This window comes from Epargyreus clarus, unplaced genomic scaffold, assembly GCF_041222505.1.
Source record: "Epargyreus clarus isolate Ecla_fem2 unplaced genomic scaffold, WU_Ecla_fem_2.2 ptg000021l, whole genome shotgun sequence".
In the NCBI taxonomy this organism is placed as follows: domain Eukaryota; kingdom Metazoa; phylum Arthropoda; class Insecta; order Lepidoptera; family Hesperiidae; genus Epargyreus; species Epargyreus clarus.
Window position 1 is genome coordinate 14,902,825 of NW_027332228.1, and position 20,225 is coordinate 14,923,049.

At 34.7% G+C, this 20,225-nt stretch overlaps 1 protein-coding gene across 3 annotated transcripts in view; it reads left to right on the plus strand.

The window, feature by feature from the left end:
• The window catches only part of Tet (Ten-Eleven Translocation (TET) family protein), a 152,244-nt gene that overhangs the window by 109,537 nt on the left and 22,482 nt on the right, over positions 1-20,225 (plus strand). The window contains exon 1 of one of the 3 annotated variants that reach the window (XM_073085003.1): positions 8,885-8,897. The exons of the other annotated variants lie outside the window; for them this stretch is intronic. The gene's annotated coding sequence lies outside the window, so the exon portion shown is untranslated. Of the gene's footprint in view, positions 1-8,884; positions 8,898-20,225 lie in introns of those variants that run through there. 3 annotated transcript variants of the gene reach the window in all.

Below are 20,225 nucleotides of genomic sequence, written 5' to 3' on the forward strand. Positions count from 1 at the left end.
AGGCTAAACTTACATTATATTTAACTGTAATAATTCTATACTACAACAGTGAACCATTACATCAATGGGTATATACCCTATCGTTGTAGAGTACTAAAATTTTGATCAAACAAAATTATTAATAGCATATACCCGCGCGTCGTAAAAGCATTGCGTCTCTACATAGGTAGAGCTTTTACGGGCGGACGTAAATTTTAATTCCGCGCGTTTTCACGAGGAGTTTAATTGACTTTACGAGTCATATCAACTGCAATTAGCTCTCTCACTCGCTGCATCGTGTGTATTGTGATAAAAAAATGCAAGGTGAAGCATCATACATTTAGATGGAAATAGAACCTCTCTTGGTTAAAGCAGTAGCACTGCTTTTTCCGCCTAATAATAGTGTTTTGGCAATGATCCGAATAGAAGAGTGTAGCAGTTGAATTAGGTAGAAGAGTCTACTAAGTAAATCGAGTTTTTGGTAATGATGCGAGGACCACCTAAATAATTGCCTTAACTTCCTATAAACTCTTCAATAAAATATGTATAGAACCGATAAATATCTGTTAAGGTTTAATATCATGTAAGTGAGCATATAGTAATGTTAGAAAAATGTTTTTGAAACTGACAATGAAATTGACGTACACAGATAAAGTGTCAGGCATACGCTTTAAAACTCTAACAAAATTGATAATCTTGGCAACACTAAATGTAGTAACAAGTAGCAGACGACAGGACAAACGCATTAAAATAAGCCGAGATGCGCCGGCCGCCGCGCCGTCTGCCGCGACAGGATACATAACTTGTGTATGTACCTAGACAACGTCAGGGCAGGCGACAATATACACATGCTATGCCACACGGTTTCACCCGCGTTTGCAAAGTTTATTTTATAAGGTGACGAAAATCTGACAATTTAAATTTTCATAAATTAATGACCAGTTTAATAGACCTCTCGTATGTATGGCATCCGAACTTTAGAGAGATCAAAATTTATTTCAAGAAGTTACGATTTTTATATACTTTAGCCTTTAATTGTCCTGAATAAATGTGTACACCGTACCTAGCAGGACAGGCGACTATAAACACATGCGATGCCACGCGGTTTCATAAGGTGATTAATATCTGACAGTTTAAATTTTGATATATTAATGACAAAATTAATAGACCCTTCACATGTATAAGAGCCCGTGCTTTAGATAAATCAAGGTATATTTTAAGAAGTTCCTATTTTTATTTACTTAACCTGAGATATAACGACCTGAATAGATGGAAAAAATAACCCATTGCATCTATCTTAGTCATCTTACGAGATACGCGCATCTGGTTTTCAAAATTATTCACTTAATCCAAAAGATGCGCTAACTAAAATCAGTTTAATTATTTTGAATGATTCACAAGCACACAAATAGTGGCTTTAAAACAGATGTATGATTATTCATTTATTTGTTTTAAGAGTAGGTTACAGTGTTCTAAATAGTCGCTCCCCGCTGCTTCGCGCTGGCATACAAATATTTCCGGAGAAACCTAGTTATAAACCTTTGTTATTATTCTCAATGTTATGTTAGTACATGAATCATTCCAGTAGTTTTCAGAATAGCAACACACTATTAACTAGAAGAACTCATGTTCTTAGTGTTAATTATAGGTGACGATGGTTTCAGGAACTATATGGGTTAAAATGGGCTGCGTTTGTTACTTTAATCACTACAAGAAATGTCCTCGTTAAAAGTTTAGAAAAATAATAAAATGCATTACTTCGTACAAAAGTAATTACATACCTACTAGCGTATGGTTACAAGATATCAATCGAGAAAATCTGGCAATCAGTTATCTTTTAAATACCAGAATCTTATACAATCATAAGACGAATAATAGAGACGTTGCTTAAATTTTGCAAGCAAAACTTAAGAAGCAGCATTGCCGAAGGTATCGGGGACTGATCGATAACTGCGACTTGCTTGCAGTTGCGCTGTCGTGCTCGCGAACTTTGAATCGGTGGCTCTCCAATTTGATTACTGTAGAGTTCAAGATTATCTTCTCATACGATAACTCTATTTTCGTTATAGAGCAAAGTTAGATAGCAATAGATATATTTAAGTAGCAAGAATCAAATTTAGGTGGAAATTACAAAATGAAATTATTTTTATTTTAATTTGTAGCGATCTTTCAAGTTGATTTGTTAAAATAATACATATAAAAAGACCTAATTTTTAAATTTAAATGAGTTTCAAATGTCTACCAATTTCGAATAGAATATACTGGTATAATAGGATAAATTTTCGAATAAGGGTGGTACCCCCAAAAGTTTCACCAATGTATTGTATACGTAAGTAATATTTTCAAGCCTCGTATCGTTTCTTATATGTAAAATATTTTACCACATAAGGTTTTAAGTAAAATTTTATGAAAATAATTTGTGTTGAAACGACCACAACGTTTTCACCGATATGCAAATAGCGCCTCATTTTTGAGTTGAAAGTGCGCGTGAAAGTGTACAACAAAGAAAAATATGCATTATTTATCGAGTGTATCTGTAAAACAAAAGTAGCATATAACAAATATTTCGGTACATTTTCATACTCATTTTATTTTTTTATGAACAAACAAGCTATTTTATTCACAACTTAAGTAGTTTCCTTTTCAAGGTTTAAGGGCTGTTCTTGAATATCGAGTTTTTGGGACTGCTATAATTTTCTCAATAATTCTGAAAAATCCAATTTAAAACATGTAAGTCGACATATTACAAAAATGTTTAGTCTTACTATTCTTACTCCTTAATAGATAATAATTAGTAGCATTTTCGGTCCAATGATACAATATTTATTGGAGACTAAATACAATCTGCATTGTTTGAGTATCAGGCCTTCCTCAATTGTGGGCCCATGCCCGAAATGACACATAAAAAATTGCCAGCAAAATTATCGTATCATTGAAATTCGGATTGTATCAAATAGCATGATAATATAATATGTTGTAAATACTGTTATGGATTTAAAATAACGTAGTATTTATAAACTTATTCGGTCATTCAATCATACATGTAGTATACAGCAAAGATCCACACGTCATGCTCAAGTGGTTTATGGAGTGGCCACGCCCTCACGAGCTTATTGAGGTAGGTCAGTGGCACAAACATTAAACTAATTTTGTCACACAGATACAAACGAAACGGCAATTATGAGATCGTTTGGTTCATGTTTTATTTCATTGCCCCATATAACGTTAAATAGGACTCAGTGTGAAACAATTTGAAGCAAAATTAAATAAGTATCTTATAAGAAAACCAGCTACGAGTACATATAGTACAACGAATTTGATTTGCATATAGGATCACGATCACATATAAAAAATGGCTTGATAACAGCAAAACGATTTCTTAACCTAAAGGGTCTGACAGTCGTAACTTATAAAATTTTGATAAACCCCCAAAAGAAGCAACATATCTTTCATGGACTTTCTCGAAATGGAACTGCACGATTTATATTTCTTCTTATGTAGTAGTTGCTCATGCACATGACGTAGAGTAAGTAGCAACAAATCATCTGGCTGTATTATCTCTTATAAAACCATTAAAAAGTATTACATGATTCATGTAGCCCATAATTATACAAAAGATCGAACTCAAACCTACAAACCGGTCCTACCACGAAAGCCATCAAACAAAACACCCAATTGTTCAGAACAATCCCAATGATACACCGCTAAACACCATAGCATTAAAATTGAAATGCGAATTGTTTGTAGCAAGCGACAAGCCCATCCGATCCCTTTGCGGATTGCGGGGTGAAAGCTGATTTTCCGTAAGCCCCGCAAGGTCAAGGCTACAGGATCTTGCTCGGTCCCCGGGGCTCCAACATGACACCGTGTTTGTAAACAACTCGGTTCAAGACCGGTCAACCACAACGGTTCAAAGACCATTCTTATAGGCTTTCGTTTAGCTACAGCGAAGTTTCAATTCTTCAAAGTGACTACGAATAAATGAATATGGGTGTCCCACATTATGATAAGTTGGTGGTAATGTGGTATAGATAGTGTTGTCATTTGTAACGCCTAAAGCCCTGCGTCGTTACGAGGCGTTCCAACGTAGTTTTCGAATTAATATGCGTCTCCTGCATTATGATCTCGAATATATTGGTGGTAACAGCAAGCAGCAGCAACAAGTTATATAGGAAAGAAATCGCAAAATATAGATTGACGATTACAGAAAGACCTATAAGCGTTACAAGTTCAAGGATAGAGAGGATCTGCGGTCCCCAGGGCAAACAACTGGTGAGATGTATCCTTTTCTTTGTAAGATTAGGGTTGAAGTTCAATGAACTTATGGGTTTCAATCCAATCTCTAAACGTATTTGTTTGCTGTCATTTAGCTGCAATGCTTTTTGTGTGCCACTGTTGAGCATTGATTTGTTTTCAACTCGGGAAGGCCTGTATAGTACTCAACCACGCTGTTCCAATGTGGATTGGTGAAAGCAAGCCTATTTCACTAATTATTTTGACTTGCCTGCGATTATGAAAACGTATAAATATATTTTGGTTAGAAAAGTAACTTTAGAGAGGAAGTAAAATTAGTAGAAATTATTACGAATATATATTTGCTAAATAATTACTAATAGCTCTATTTCAAACTTTTTCAAAAGAGCTTTCCGTCTACAGAATGTCCACCTTACATGGATAATACGAGACATAACCTCAAATAAAGGTCTTAACTCACTAGCCGCGATTTATAAAACGGGTGACGTAAGGAATATTTATCACGGTAACAGGGTAGTTACTATCAGAAGATCTCACGTAGTGCGGGTAATAAAGTGCGGAACGTGTGAACTTTTCCTTTCAGTTACACCACTCGTGTGCGCAAAACGAGCCAAAAAGCCTAGACTAGCGCCAGACGGCTCCATGTAATACATGTGAATTGAAATAGAACGCAGATTCTACTGGAAATGCTAGTAGTGAATCGTTGCAGTGGTAAAGTGGAATATATTCCCCTAGCATACGCAACACAAATATGTTCTAGTTATATTATTGTATTCGATTCTTTATTGCTTTGATAGTATAGAGGAGTATACTCCGAGCCTCTCCCAATAGCATCAATGAAGCCAATGACTGTTTAACTTATAGTACTTAGAATATGTCGGGGAAGGATGGGAAGGTGGTAAAATCCTCCATTTGCCTCAGGCGACACCACCGCCACACTAATTTCTGCCTAATAACAGCAGTGTTAAGTGCTTCTGTGTTGTAAGCGAACAAGGGGTAACATACTTAATCGAAGCGTTCTAACCTAATCCTCAGGAGTAACAAAGCATCCGTGGTAGACCTTAGGTAAGACTCGTATCTAATCTATTAGATATGCCCATGGGCGGCAGTGGTCCCTTACACACGGACCGCTTAAACATTTACTAGTTTTATTGCATTAATTCGAAAACATAATAATAGTCACCTCTATGTTATTCGAAGTTTAACTGCAAATAAAGTAAACAGCAGGAAGGTTAAGTAGCTTTTCCTTTCATTTACTACGAGTTGCAGCGGGAGTCGACTCGCTGAAATATACTTATCTCCGGGGAACAAGCGTGGACGGGTACACTGTTGCGCCACTGGGATATACAAATACTAGATGAGATATTTCATCATTAAATATGAGTCTGCTTTGAATGTTGTGATATTTCGTATTTCTGTGAGAGTGTGAGACATATACCGCTCTCAAAATGTCACATTCAGGTATAAAGATGTCAATTTGTGACACCACCCAAGTCGTATTTAATTAAGAAATAGATTTTTTACAATTGGATTGGTAGATGCAGCATGTCGGTCTATAAGCAAAGGGTACCGGGTTCGATCCTTGCAGATACATCTATACAGAAGTGTTTTATATTTGTCTTCTTCTACGGCAACTGCGGCACAGACAATCTTTCTAAGTAAAAAAGTAGTAGTAGAAATCCTAGCTATATGACTATAAAACATCTTTATACACGAATGTCTTGCCTTTGTAATGAACTATTTGTAAATACCCCCGTAGCCCTATACAAAAAAAAAACATTATATCTCATCTCATTTCATCACACTTCGTTCGTCCCATTTCATTCCGTTTCGTATCATTTCATTTCTGTTCCATGCTCTCTACATCCGATGCATATTCCGCACGTTCGCAGATAAATGGCAGGGCAGACCGCCTGCCGCCGCGAAATCCGATTATTTCAATCGTTTTACGCGACACGTGTTTTTGTTGCACGTGTCGTGTTTACCTTTCACTGGCTTTCCAGCGGGAGTGCTGATACATACACGATACGGATAATGGTTCAGTAAATTTCGAGGACAAAATGTTTGTGAATGAATTGTTTTACGTTACTACAATAGGCTTAGTGGCAAGTTTACGTTAATATCGAATTTCAAGCGATCTGATTGCAAACTATGGGAACTCTGATTGCAAACAGATGCTTAAGTTAAGTAACTTAAGCATCTGAATCTTCAAAACGTATTTCTACCGAGTCTCAGCATTCCAAATTCTTTAAAGGGTTGTTCTACCGTGTCACCTTTATCTCGTAGATACTTATCCTACATCTTCCCTGTGCCGAAAAGTTAGAGCTTTGTTCTGGTTTGAAGAGTTTCGTAAGGCACGCATGCTTTTATCAAGCGTTCCAATTTAGTCAAAAATGTGACCCATATAAGTAAGCCGTCTTATTTGAGGTTTAAATATAATATTCATATAATTAACAATGTTTTATGTTTATACGAATTGCTAGATCACTAGGTTATATAGGTACTACTTAATAGAAATACCATAAAGTCGTATCTATTAAACCGCGCTAAAGACGGATAAAAAAGAAAAGAACAGGCGTACCATGTTGTCACTTTTTATCGTTTTTCCTCGTCATAATTTTTTATCGCGCTTTTTATTTTTATCGCACTGACCTACAGTCCGGGCAACGGGAAACTTGTTGGGAACGGCATTTATCACCGACGACCCTTCACGGATATAGTTTTTTAACCTTTGACCGGACATGTCTTAGTCGAAGGGTAAATAAGCCCCGGCTTCTTGTAACTGACCTACATGGTCCGGGTGAAACTTACAGCCGGGTAACTTGTTATATCCGGGTAACTTGTTACAGCCGGATAACTTGTCACCGCTGACAGGACGCCTTAATGCTGATCGATGTTTTTATTAATGTGAGTTAGGGTTAGAATTGATATTACAATCTGGGCAAGCGGGCCCGTTTTGACAAATCAATTAACCTTCTTGACCATGAAATGTAATTATTTTATTTAAAGGGTTTAATCTGTTTTAAATTTATTGTATTCGTTGATTGCTCAAAGCAATGGCAAATAAAATACCAAGGGCATTTTTATTGCTACAGTACCTAACTTTTACGGCAACCCCAGTCTAATGTGTATTTTTTTATTCAAAAGAACCGTACTATATTCTCCGGATACGCATATATATTGAATACTTAGTATTCTTCTTTAATTGAATGTTAATTTTTAATTTAATAACGAATCCGAAAATGATACCCATATATTCTCATTTTCTTATACTCCTCATTACTTTACACATCCAAAGATCATTTATTCTCGGTAAGAGTATATTTATCTTTCATCCAAAGAAGCAATACTTCATATTAATATCGGAGGAGCTTCACAAATATTGAGGTATTTCCAAAAGCTGCAATAACAAGCTTCGTGGCGTGTTTATATATCGTTAACTTGCGAAAATATATTCCGAACAGTATTTATCTTTTGTACATTTTAAAATATCATCGTATTTTACTATTTCTGAAGGAATATTCAGTGTAAATCTTATTGTAGATTTCATAAATGGAATTGTTTCAATTACGCGAAGTAACATACTTATATGACGAATTCGTTAGTAGTGAAGATACCTTAATACTATATTAGAAGTAATTTATTTAAAAAGTCGTAAAATTTTTCGTGATTTGTCTTGAGAAGGACCACCGCCGTAGCTGTTTCAGCTTAATACTTAAATATTTGCATTAACTACTTTATACTTTACTTTATAATTTTATATTTATTTACATAAATATTAATATTAATTAAAAAAATATACCATTTTAAGGATGCTTTCTACCTGCAACCAATACACTAGATTAGGTCTCCCCAAATAGTTGGTTCATACAGGTTTTATGAACCTCTCACAAAACTTGAAACCCTTATGTACGAGTATCGAATCACTAATGACATTAGTAAAAATATTTTTTCGCACAAATATCGTCAATCGCTTGCCGTTTATGCGGTCGTGGTAAGACTTATCGGGTAAACGAGGGTAATCAAAAAATCGTTACCACACACGCTGTTCCTGTGAGACACTCGTGTATTATCTGTGCACGCTTCAAGTATCATGAAACTGTTGTTAACGTTACATTATACTCAATTTATTTTTCTGTAACCACCGTCGGTTATTTATTACTGGCCTACTAGGCATAAAACATATCTTATATTAGAATTAGTTAAAACTTTAGACTATAATACATAAAGCTCGTTATTGTGGATGTGTAGATAAACTTTGCAAAAAATATGAAGATATCACAGATATTCTAGAATTCCAATTTTGGATGGTCTGATGATAGAGCTTACCTCTATAAACCCGAAAATTAGTCCACAAATGAAGAAAAGTCTTTTACATATTTTTTATTTAAGTGAAATCTATTTAATTAATCAAGAACTTAAAAGGATTGCACAACCCCTTTTGTTAATTGTCAAATCATGTTAAGATTAAAGTCTGTCTACGCATTTTTTTTTCAAAAATACTTTCGGCAACATATATCGTTTGAAACTATTTTTAAAAATAATGAAGTGTATCAAAATATCGTAAAATTATCCTAGTTCTAAGTGTATGTAGCGAATGTGATTTAAAATATACTTTTAACTAATATGCGTCTACTTGTTTACAGGTCTTACAAGACATCAAGGTAAATATGGCAAATAGTGATACTTACCTCACCTTTTGGTTTACCTAACTATACTCTTACCTTATTTTTTGCACCTAACAGCTTTTATTTTTTGTTGCATTTTTCACATTTGATTTCTTTTCACATTTTGTTGTTGTAGATTAGTTGTTTTTAAGTAATAACCTAATCTTTAAGGATTTTTACTCACTGAAGCGAGCGAGGCCCTAATGTAGATCGTAACAAATCTACAAAGTTAAGCACCATCGAGTGTGGTCGGGAATCGGATGGGTGACCATCAGTGGCTATATTTTAGACGCATTTCAATACATAGAAGATGATATTAAGCTGTCCATTCCGAATGTTTTTAAGGGATAGTAGTCCTTAAACATTGTTAGTCTTATTTTTCTTTTGAAATCTGAAATTGATAAGCCACAATCGTTCCTTTACCACCATTCCGCATTGGACCAGCGTGGTGAAGTATGCTTTAAGGCTAATCAACTTTTTGGGGGAAACTTTTTTGTAATAAAACTAAAAAAGGGTTGCAATACACGGACTTTTTTCATCACGACTGACTCTACAAAACTCCTCGTGTACAAAGGGCCTAACCGTACCTAATGAGCTCTTTGATCGTCGTTTAATCTAATTAGACAAAGGTCGACTCCACTGCACTGTGTTATTTTTAGCGATTTCAGATTTCCGTTTTACATTTAATTAAGTTAGCATGTCTTTTAAGCTTGTAGCCTTTTAATGTAAAGGACCATTAGAGCATGCACCTGATGGTAAGTGGTCACAGCCACATATGAACTGTTATAATCAACGGAGTATAAATTTGTGTGCTTGGCCGAAGTCAACAATACGTTATAATATAGGAGTAGAAGACGAGCATGCAGTCCACCTGATGGTAAGTGGCTACTGCCGCCCATGGACATCTGTAATCAACCCAGAGAGGATCAGATATTCCTACCTGAGGTCGGCCACAGATGCGCCACTACCCCTGAGGACTAAGCTGGAACGCCTCGGAAAAGTATGTCTCCCTTACCACACCCTTCAAAACGGAACACAGCAGCGCCTAACACTGCTGTTATTAAGCAGAAATAGGTGTGGCGGTGGTGCCGGAGTCGAACCACAGAGGGTTCTACCACCTTCAAAGTACTACCACCACCTAAGGACTAAGTTGGAATGTTTCGTTTTCCCGTAGTCGAACCACAAACAGCTTTGCCTTAGTTTACTACAAAAATCTTAAGGAATCGGCAAATAAAAGGGCTTCTCGAAATTACATACGTAAAGGTCCAATGTCATTTAATTTAATTAAAAGTAAATAATACTTATTTTGGGACAATGACAACAAATCAACATAGACTCCAAATTACGACAAAGTTAAGTAACCAAATAAAATCAGTTATAAGCTAGATTTACGAACATAGACGCGTTACTATCCCTAAGAACTTTTACAAATCTAATAGATAATTTTTAATACGTTATTTTTATGACTCTACGATAGACATTAGTGGTACAATTTTTACTCTTTGTATTGATAAAAGCAATTGCTATGCAATTAAAACGATATTAAAGTAACTCAGTTGATTACTATTTCGATAAGGGAATGCAATATAAATTACGACTGTCACCCACAATGATAGAGCTTCATAAACATTGTACACTAATGCACTGTGGTGACATAAATACAACGTGTATTTTTAGAAGGAGCGTTGTGGGCGTTCTATTATATTCGTACCTCTGATGGACTGAAAATTCTTTGTCGAAAGTTTTATTTTTATTTATTTATAGACACAATTGAAATCGATTATAATATAATAACTGTTCATTATTGGTTGATAGTGTTTTCTTTTTTATGTATAGAGAAACTAAATAGCGATTATAATATAATAGCATTAATTTTTTTTTAACTTTTTCTTATATATTTTTTGCGATTTGGTATTTTTGCAAACTGCATGTATCAGATGGTAAGTCATTGGTGCCCTTAGACATATATAACAGGAGGAAAGTAGGATTAGAGTCGTTCTTGATTTAGTTAATCGTCCAAATATGTAGTGCCTGAAGTCTAGGTGGACTGTCACCGCGCTAGCCAAGGGTGGGTTGCATCACATACCTACCTACTTATTTAAGAAAATTATAGATAGGTCGTGCCATGTGTTTGTTGTACATAGGATTAGGTCTTTTTGCCATATTCTCTAATACTATAAAAACCAACGATAATTTTTATTAAGTAAGTAAATATATGATTTTGAGAACACAATTTAAACCAATATAGATTTCCAAATTAGCCAAGGCGGTTTTAAGGCTTTACATAAAAATAACTTTAAAGAATTCCTTACGAGTAGATTTTGTTAACTTATTTTTTAAAAAGAGAAGCAAGAAATAAATATTACACATAAAGAAAATATATCATAAGATGACTGGTTCCGTAGATTTCCTTGCATAACTCAGAATCAAATCCGGACCTTACCTTAAACTGAAATTTATATCGAACAACAATATTTATATGAAAAGATAAAGATACATGAAAAGATAAAGATATGTTAGAGTTGCAGCCAAGATATATACAATTACTAAGACATATCGCATCGCGAGTTCGATACGCGGGCGGGGGTGCGGTCGATGGGTCGACGACCCCGGCTGTATTTCGATGCCACCCCGCCTTCCACTTATTTATTTATTAAAATTTCGTACTTATCCCACGTCTGGCCAAAATTTGTAAATATAAAAATATGATAAAATGTATACAATTAAATGATATTAAACATTTTTTGGCATTATTTAACGAAAACGAAACTGTGTTTACATTTTGTAGAGGTATTCGATTTTAATACGAGTTGCTAGCATGTATTTAAATATCTATGCATGTGAAAATTTATTTCCGAAACTTCGAATAATTTGGAATTAAAACCATGTGTACGTTTTGTAATTAAAGCAACAAAGCAGGCAAGCTTGTTTTCTACATTAGGTACAATGCAAGCTTTCACCAAGTGACAACTATAATGAGCCGCTCATTTCTATCTAAGAAATCATATGTAATAGGTCAATATATACCTAGTTCGTCACAAATTAAAAATGAAATTAGGTTTATTATTTCTTAACATCTTAACACTTACTTATGTTATAACAAGAAATAAAATTACCAAGTAATCAATACAGACTATTATTATTGTTATGTAAATAAAAACATCAAAATTTGTTATCAAAAGTTAACAAAAGCTTATTAAATATCGCCTTATCCTTACGAAAGCTCGACAACAGCTCAACTCATGACTTAACTCGCGACACCCGCCCAACATAATTTCAATTACGAAACTTACGCCTTATTTCTGGACTTTCTCAGGAGGGTCTTTATGATGATGAAATTTTTGGCCCTTCACGCAGTCGTCTTTGATTGGATTGTGTAATTAATTTCGCATAATGGGGGTGTGCTATAAATAAAAATGGCTTGAGTTAAAAATACTTGTGACGTAAGTACATTATGTAACTGTTTCTCAACCATGGACCTAATGGTAGCCAGTTATAACAACAATAATAAGCTTGCGTATGAAACTTCTTCTCGGTTTATAATAGTTTAATTTTTACGTAGAAAAACCGAATATCTCGGTGAATATAAAATAGCTTACCGAGTAATATGTCTCGGTAAGCTATTTTATATTCACCGAGACTGACTCAGAGACATACTGTTCCGAGACTTTCCAGTTTAGTCCTCAGAGATAGCGCTGCATCTGTGGCCGCTAGTAGGAATCTAATCTTATCTGGGGTTGATTAAAAATGTCCATGGGCGTCAGTACCATCAGGTGGACTGCATGCTCGTCTTCTCCCATATTATAAAAACAAGCTATAAGATGACCCATATGGTGCAACATTCACCATAATTACCTCACACGGAGAGTGTTCAGGGTTCAATCCCCAGACGAGCAGAAGTCTAAGATTCTAATAAATGTTCATTCCCTGGGACTGAATGTTACCATCAATCAGACTTCTATTGTAATTTTATAATTCTATCTTACCAAAATCAGTCAACCTCGCCACAAGGTTCAGTTCAGAAAACAAAATAGAACTTTATCTTATTATCTCAAACGGTGGTATTTTCGATGTAATAGTTTGAGGAAAATATGTACTTAAAATAAATATCGTTACTTTTGCTGAGGTGATAATTTTTTTATTTTTTTCCAAAAAATGGTCCAATGATTTTCACTCGAAATCTTCGAAGATACGAGTACCAACATTGTTGGTGTGTTTACAAATAGTCGTAACCATTGAAATGTAATAAGGCTGCAAAAAGCCACACTACTTTCCAAACATTTTCTTATAGCATTTGCGTAAAAAGTGCCAAGTTTCGTGTTATTAGGTCAGTTGATAGGTAGAACGAACTGATGCTGATGATAACATGAGATAAATTATTGATCACATTTTTCTTACGATATAAAAAAAATAATAAGCAGAAACACGCTATTGTGAATAGGCATTTTAGAAAAGAAGAAACAGAATACGAAACAAAATAATGTATTAATAATTTAGGTAATTCCCTCCATAGTTTCCCAATAAACGCAAGAGTATTGTAACATTACGATAATGAAGCAAGCTCCAACCTCGAGGATTCCCAATATCGGACAAACATAACTGTACATAAATTGTATTCTCGAACCCATTATTTCAACACCATAAAGTCCACTTTTGTTATGTTTTTGACACCATATCCTTATCTCCCTCTCATGTATGCGGTCGTCTCGCTCGCACGACAATCGTCGTCTATTTACAAAACATTGGAGCGACGTTGCCACACGGCGAGCTGCGCCTGCGCACTGACGTCACATCTCGCGTCCCTTTCGTGACATCTCTTTCTAAACAGACTTCAAGCACTATTGAAATCTGTGTTTAAAAGTTAGGTCCCAAAATAATTACGGTTCGGGCTATTATTTTGATGTTATTGGCATAAGTACGAGTATGATTGCAATATCTTAACCTTGCTTTAATAATAAAATTACATTCATTTTAACTGCCTGCCAGGCAAAATAAAAACGCTAAAGATGCAAATATAAAGGTATAGCTTTAAGCATATTTACGTAGTGTTGTAAACAATGTGTTTTCTGGTTGGACTTGAAAGGTATGGTCAGATAAATTCACTTTTTTGAGGCGTATCCGAGTCCTTCTTAAGAGTAGCAACATGTTTATGTTCTATAAGAAATAGCTATATGTCTAAATGTGTTATGAGGGTTTTACATCAGATAAAATGCATGCTTCTTTGCTACTACCATTAGAAAACTATTCCGCTGTAATATCCCTTCTTATTGTGGGTCTTGTGCCCAGCAGTGGTTGACTGACCCAATTTCCAATGATGAACATGTGATATCATGTTATCAATCTATGATTCAAGGCATAATAATGACGTCACAATCACAAATGTTTGGACACGGTGAGCGGATGTTTTGGAAACTTCGCCGCCAATTATAATCATCTGTAATCAAATATTATTTAATAAACATTGCCACTGTTATTACGGGGTAACATAACATGTGGTGGAAAGTTACATTTTAGCTACCCCATAGGTTAATACCACACCATAGACAACAAGTATTAGTGTAGAGGAAAAATTTGTAGTTTATGTTTAAGACAGAAAAATAATAGGAATATATTTTAAATTAGGTAATTAAGAAATACCTTTTTAATATACAATCAATAAATAAATTATGTGTATTCGAAATAATATTATTGAAATAATAATAAATATCAAACCGCGTAGCTATTACTATTTTTTATACTGAACGTTAAAGTATCAGATTATATAAAGAGATTAAAATAATTAATTAAATTCCTGAAGCATTTTAAGTCCAACAGATAAAAACCTTAGATATGTTTGACACGTGAAGCTAACGTTTAACTTGCGGCTTATATCACACTTCATTTGAAAATGTTTATAAGTTATATACATAGGTAGTACTTATTTTGATTCGGTATTGAAGTCAAAACAATTTGGATCGTATGATCTTAAAGAATAAAGAAATTGCTAGAGACTTAAACAAGAACCTACCTAGATATTTTTTTTCAAAATCTATTTCCGTTAGTGAGTATTGAAAAGACGGAATGATTGTCATCAGAGTTATCTGTCAAGGCTCAGAGGTCAGTTGTATAACCGTGCCTCTACGACAGATTGACAGGACAAAGCGAGCAGATAAGAGAAACGGTAACTCATTCTTATTCAAATGTGCTAGTTTTGCTCTTTTTGAGAACTAGCACGGTCGGAGTGTCTTCGCTGGACGATTGATTGATTTTGTAAAGATAAAAGATAGAATGTGCTTTGTGTTAACGTTAAGATAACGGTAGACTAACATGAGGCGTTTAGTTTAAAGTTAATAGTTTTATTATAAATAAATTAAATTGATTATATATGTCTCTGGACGACGGTGATCATTTACCATTTAGGTAAACCATGCCCATTTTCTATTTTCAAGTTAAACTTAATACATCTATATCTTTCGACAAAATAAAGATTTGCTTTATGGCGCACATAGAATCCTTATAATTTTTAAGCAAATTTCATTTAGGTATACTTTACATCTGCTACAAAATTTATATCAGCCCCAGGATTTACTGGCTTCAGGCTTTAAGGTAGCAATTAGCAGCATCTTCTATTTTATGAGAGTACAATAAAGAAAGAAAAACTTAAAAAAAAGCAAATTATCAACAGCTGCTCATGACTTCTAGAGGTCCTCAAGAGTTAACGTAGACAGACCATTGTACGTCGTGTACCATCCATCCATCCATCCATCAGCCTGTAATAGTCCACTGCTGGACATAGGCCTCCCCTAATCTACGCCACTCCGACCGGTCTTGAGCGATCTGGATCCAGCGGTTACCCGCCGTCCGCTTCAGGTCATCAGTCCACCTGGTCGTCGTGTACATAACTCCGTAATCTCAACAAATTGACAGACATAACAACAATCAAATTTATTCCATTCTGTCGCTTGTTGGTACGGAAGCCATCAATTCAAGTACAATGCTGAAGGTTAAGAGGTCCACCACGCACAAAGACCAACCTTCGCGTTTATTTTAATGAAGTACAACGAATGAATGGATGGATTAACTTTGCTTTACTATCGTAATGTTAGGTACATTTAAATTTTAAAGTAAAATTTCTAGACGAATAGGCGTTGGTATTGTTTCACCTATTTTGCTTTATACCAGCTGTGTTAGGCGCTATTCCAATCTAATTTAAAGGTTATTGTTAAGGTATGAGGTGTTCCCAATTAGTCCTCAGAGGTAGCAACGCAACTGTCTCCGATGCTAGGTAGAACACCAATACTTACTAGACTTGATAACAGATGGCTATCAGTGGTAGTGATCACTTACTATCAGGATGTACTGTATAATCCGGTATGAAAAAAGAATATCGTTTATCAAAAACAAAATCACCCTAATATCACTAATCTATCCGTGACCTTATCAGTATAAAAATAATGGTATGCGTTATTTTTAAATCACAGTTGATGACGTTACAATTTTACTTATTTACTAGCTGACACGGCAAACGTTGTGTTGCCATATAAATAAAAAAATGTTAAGAGTGAACAACCCTTATCACTTAGGGGTATGAAAAATAGATAGTAGCCGATTCTCAGACCTACTGAATATGCATATAAAATTTGGTGAAAATCGGTAAAGCCGTTTCGGAGGAGTACGGAATTTTATATATAAGATAATGAAAACTTTATAGAAACACTAAGGACAAAACAATCCACCCACCATACAGCAGTATATTAATGATGGCAGCATTGGATGATTGTCGGAAACTGGCATGATGGGATAATCTCACTCCGACAATAAATCCTCCGTCTTGCTTAGTCATATCATGTAAGATAGAGATGGCATGACTTGCGAGATCCGTGCTTTCCATAACAATAACCATTCAAGAGTTCCGAACAAACTGTTTTCTTATTTTCTTGACTTGAAAAGTTAAAGAATGGTCGCTCAATTGGTCTTCTCGTCGATGCCATATTTTTGTAAAATGTTGAGAAAAATAAAGTCAATTACGATAAGGCAAACTTATCACGTGATACAATAGTATTACTTTCTTGCTAACATATTCTTAGCATAGTAGAAGTAGGTATCTAGTAGACTTAACGCAAGAAATTGATAAAAATATTATATACGAGTATATGTATTGTGTAATATCGTGATAATTTGGAACTTTAATTCAAGTTTATGATTTGGTTATCATTAAATATACCTCCTGTATCACGTAAAATAAGTATACTTAGTAAATTATGTGAGTTTATTCTGTTAATAGACAAATATACTTACTTGATAATCAAATAATTAAAAATCATATTACATAAAATAACTTTACGAGTAAATTAATCAATAGCAATAAAATAATGACTTAGATAGATTAAATTTCAGCCGTAAAAGTGATGCTATAAAATAGCTAACATTTGCTCCCGCGACGCGCAGGAATAGCAGGCCAACGTGGCCCACACATGTGTACACAAGATTATAATCTACATCTATTAGTGTTCATATATTAGAACGATTACCTACCTACCGATTATTATATATTTATTGTTAGAATGACTCATATAAATGAGGGAGGTCATCTTAGTCCTCAGGACAATGCATCTGTGATCGGCTCTAGGTAGAATCCTTATTCTTTATTAAGCTCGTTACTGACGTCCATGGGTGGCATTGACTATTTACCATTTTACCTATACTGCATGCTAGTTTACAACTTTAATTTTGTAAAAACAAGTCTTGATGTTGAAGTCAGAAAATTTTAGATTAGTATTACGTTCTTAGTGGCCTGATTAGGCACTGATGTACCTAATCGGATCACTTTGCTAGTACCATAGAGTACTATGCAAAAATATCCACATTCGACCCGGTTCGAGGTATAAATTATGAATGAAATTTATGATTTATCAGTTATAGGCCTGAGTGTTTGTAGATTTCTCACAAAATGCTATGCTAAGTTAGCAAGTCTCAAAGAGAGTCAAAGATAATTTAAAATATCATACGCAACTTATTTTGATTAGTTACAAATTCAATACACACACAGCAAGACTTGATATGAAACATTTACCTTACATTCACGGCTTGCAACCTACATACGGTTATCAGTGATAAGCTCGCTTTCCACGCCCTAGTTTGGTCATCTACGTTGTTTTGTTTTCTCTGCACGGCGACCAACGACCATTTACTTTTTTAGGTTTCAACCTATTAACCTCCAAATGGAATGAAGTTTCGAAAATCCTTAGTATGTAAATGTGTTTATGCGTTATACAATTATTTATGAATCTTTCAAAATGTCATACTTCTAAACCAACAGATTTCAGTAAGAGTTGCCTGTAAGTCAGTAGAGTGATAATAATTCATTTAGGGGCTACCCGGAATCTTCCTGAAACCAATTGTAAACAAAACTCAAGTTATATCAGTTTCCTACTAAAAAAAAACACCATTTAGAACACCGTATGTAACTAAATCTAGTCTATCATATTAAATAACATAAGTAATATACAGGAGGATTTTCATACTACATGCATTCTATGAAATTTTGCTTAAACAAAATACAATTATATATAATTAAATTTCCAGAAATGAAACAAAACTTAAAACGTAATATTTTATTCCGAACGAACGTTACATTGAAAACAATGAATTCAAACTAATAAATTAGGTCCTACCCACTGTATAATTAAATTCCTGGCGATCATAAATCTTCCCGGTAATAGCGCTTACTAATTTGTAGTTTGCTCTATCCGGAAGTAAACCCAATTATGCAATACAAATCACATTAACATTTTACTGTTTATTTTAAATACCTTTTGTTTTAAATCAGCGTATTCATGTTATTGTTTTTAGTAGAAAGGTGGACCATCGTCATACTAATATCTGTTTTTAGCCCTTTGCAACCCTGTTGTCTCCTCGTTTTAAGATATTTCTGCCTTCCCACAAGATACTTACGACTTACTTACCCCCGAGGAGTTTCAATTTATTCTTCAGCGAGCACGCATGACCAATCTCAGGTAGAAATGTTAATATTGAACACTCGCCATCAGGTTGTCTGCACGCATATATACTAACGGAAGCTTAAACCCAGAAACTCAGGACCTGAGGCGACAAAGCCACAGAAACAATTGTTGCCACTGTCAACAACTTAGTGATAAATAACCAACTTTAAAGTATTCAAAAAGCTCCTTTTCTTGTTGTTATACATGGTTTAAGCGAACCGTCTTGACAAAGTACCAAAGAATAATGTTTTTAGTAAATTTCGTAAGAATTAAAATATTTACCGCACTCTGCTTCACATACATAAACATTTACCTGTTTTTGAGCTTCCGAAAATCGCGTGGAACGATGCTATTCATACAATATTTATACAACATTCGTACAAATATTTGGGGTAGAATAATATTCAACATAATTTTGCCAATGGCACTCTAAACGCAATAAAATATAGCAGAAATCCCGCTGAATTCTAATTCCGTTGTCGCGGTCGTGCCAAACAAAACATGGGAAATTGTAAATGTCACAGATAAAATACGACGATTACGTTGTAAAACAATAATTGTTTCTGTTGTTAACGTCAGCCGTGGCCGGGTTTTCGAATAAAAATTGCTGAAACATGACCGTGGCACACTCGTACGTTTCAGTAATTGGGCCTCTACAGCTACTAATAATCTATTACACGACACTAGATTAGTGGGAATAATACACGTAATAAACACTTTTGAAATTACGGCAGCTGTCCACTTGATATTGTAAACAATTGTGACATTTTCATTTTATAATTTCTTTAGCTGTTCAACTACGGCCACACGAATTTTTAGGGAAGCGGTTCTGAAATTGGTTAAAGATGATCATGGGAAGTACTAATTACTTAGGTACTATCTAGTAGACGTCAATTTGTATGCTACTTCAATGAAAAAAAAGCATGCAATGCACTTTATATCACAAGGCTACTACATTCTTTAGTTTACTCACATATAGATAAATATCGTGAATTTGGAATTCGATTAGAAAAGATTTTTTCTACAACTTACAATTCCCAAAAACATATAAAGAAATTCAAAAATCGCAACAAATCGTGCCAGTAAAACAAAAACAATCATTTTTAAGTAACAAAAGTTACGTTGAAGCGATAAATTTCCCGGCGAAATCAGCGTTTTTCCTTTTAAAACATTTGCGCGAATAGCTGAATAATATTTTTGTAATGAGGCCCGTTATTGCCGACGGCGCACTTCGCCTAAAATATTGCCATTCTCTCTGTGCCCATATTTACATACATTTACCGTTCCGTGGAGCTTTTTACTATCCTATTTTATCGGCAATCGTGCCGCGAGATTAGCATACCCG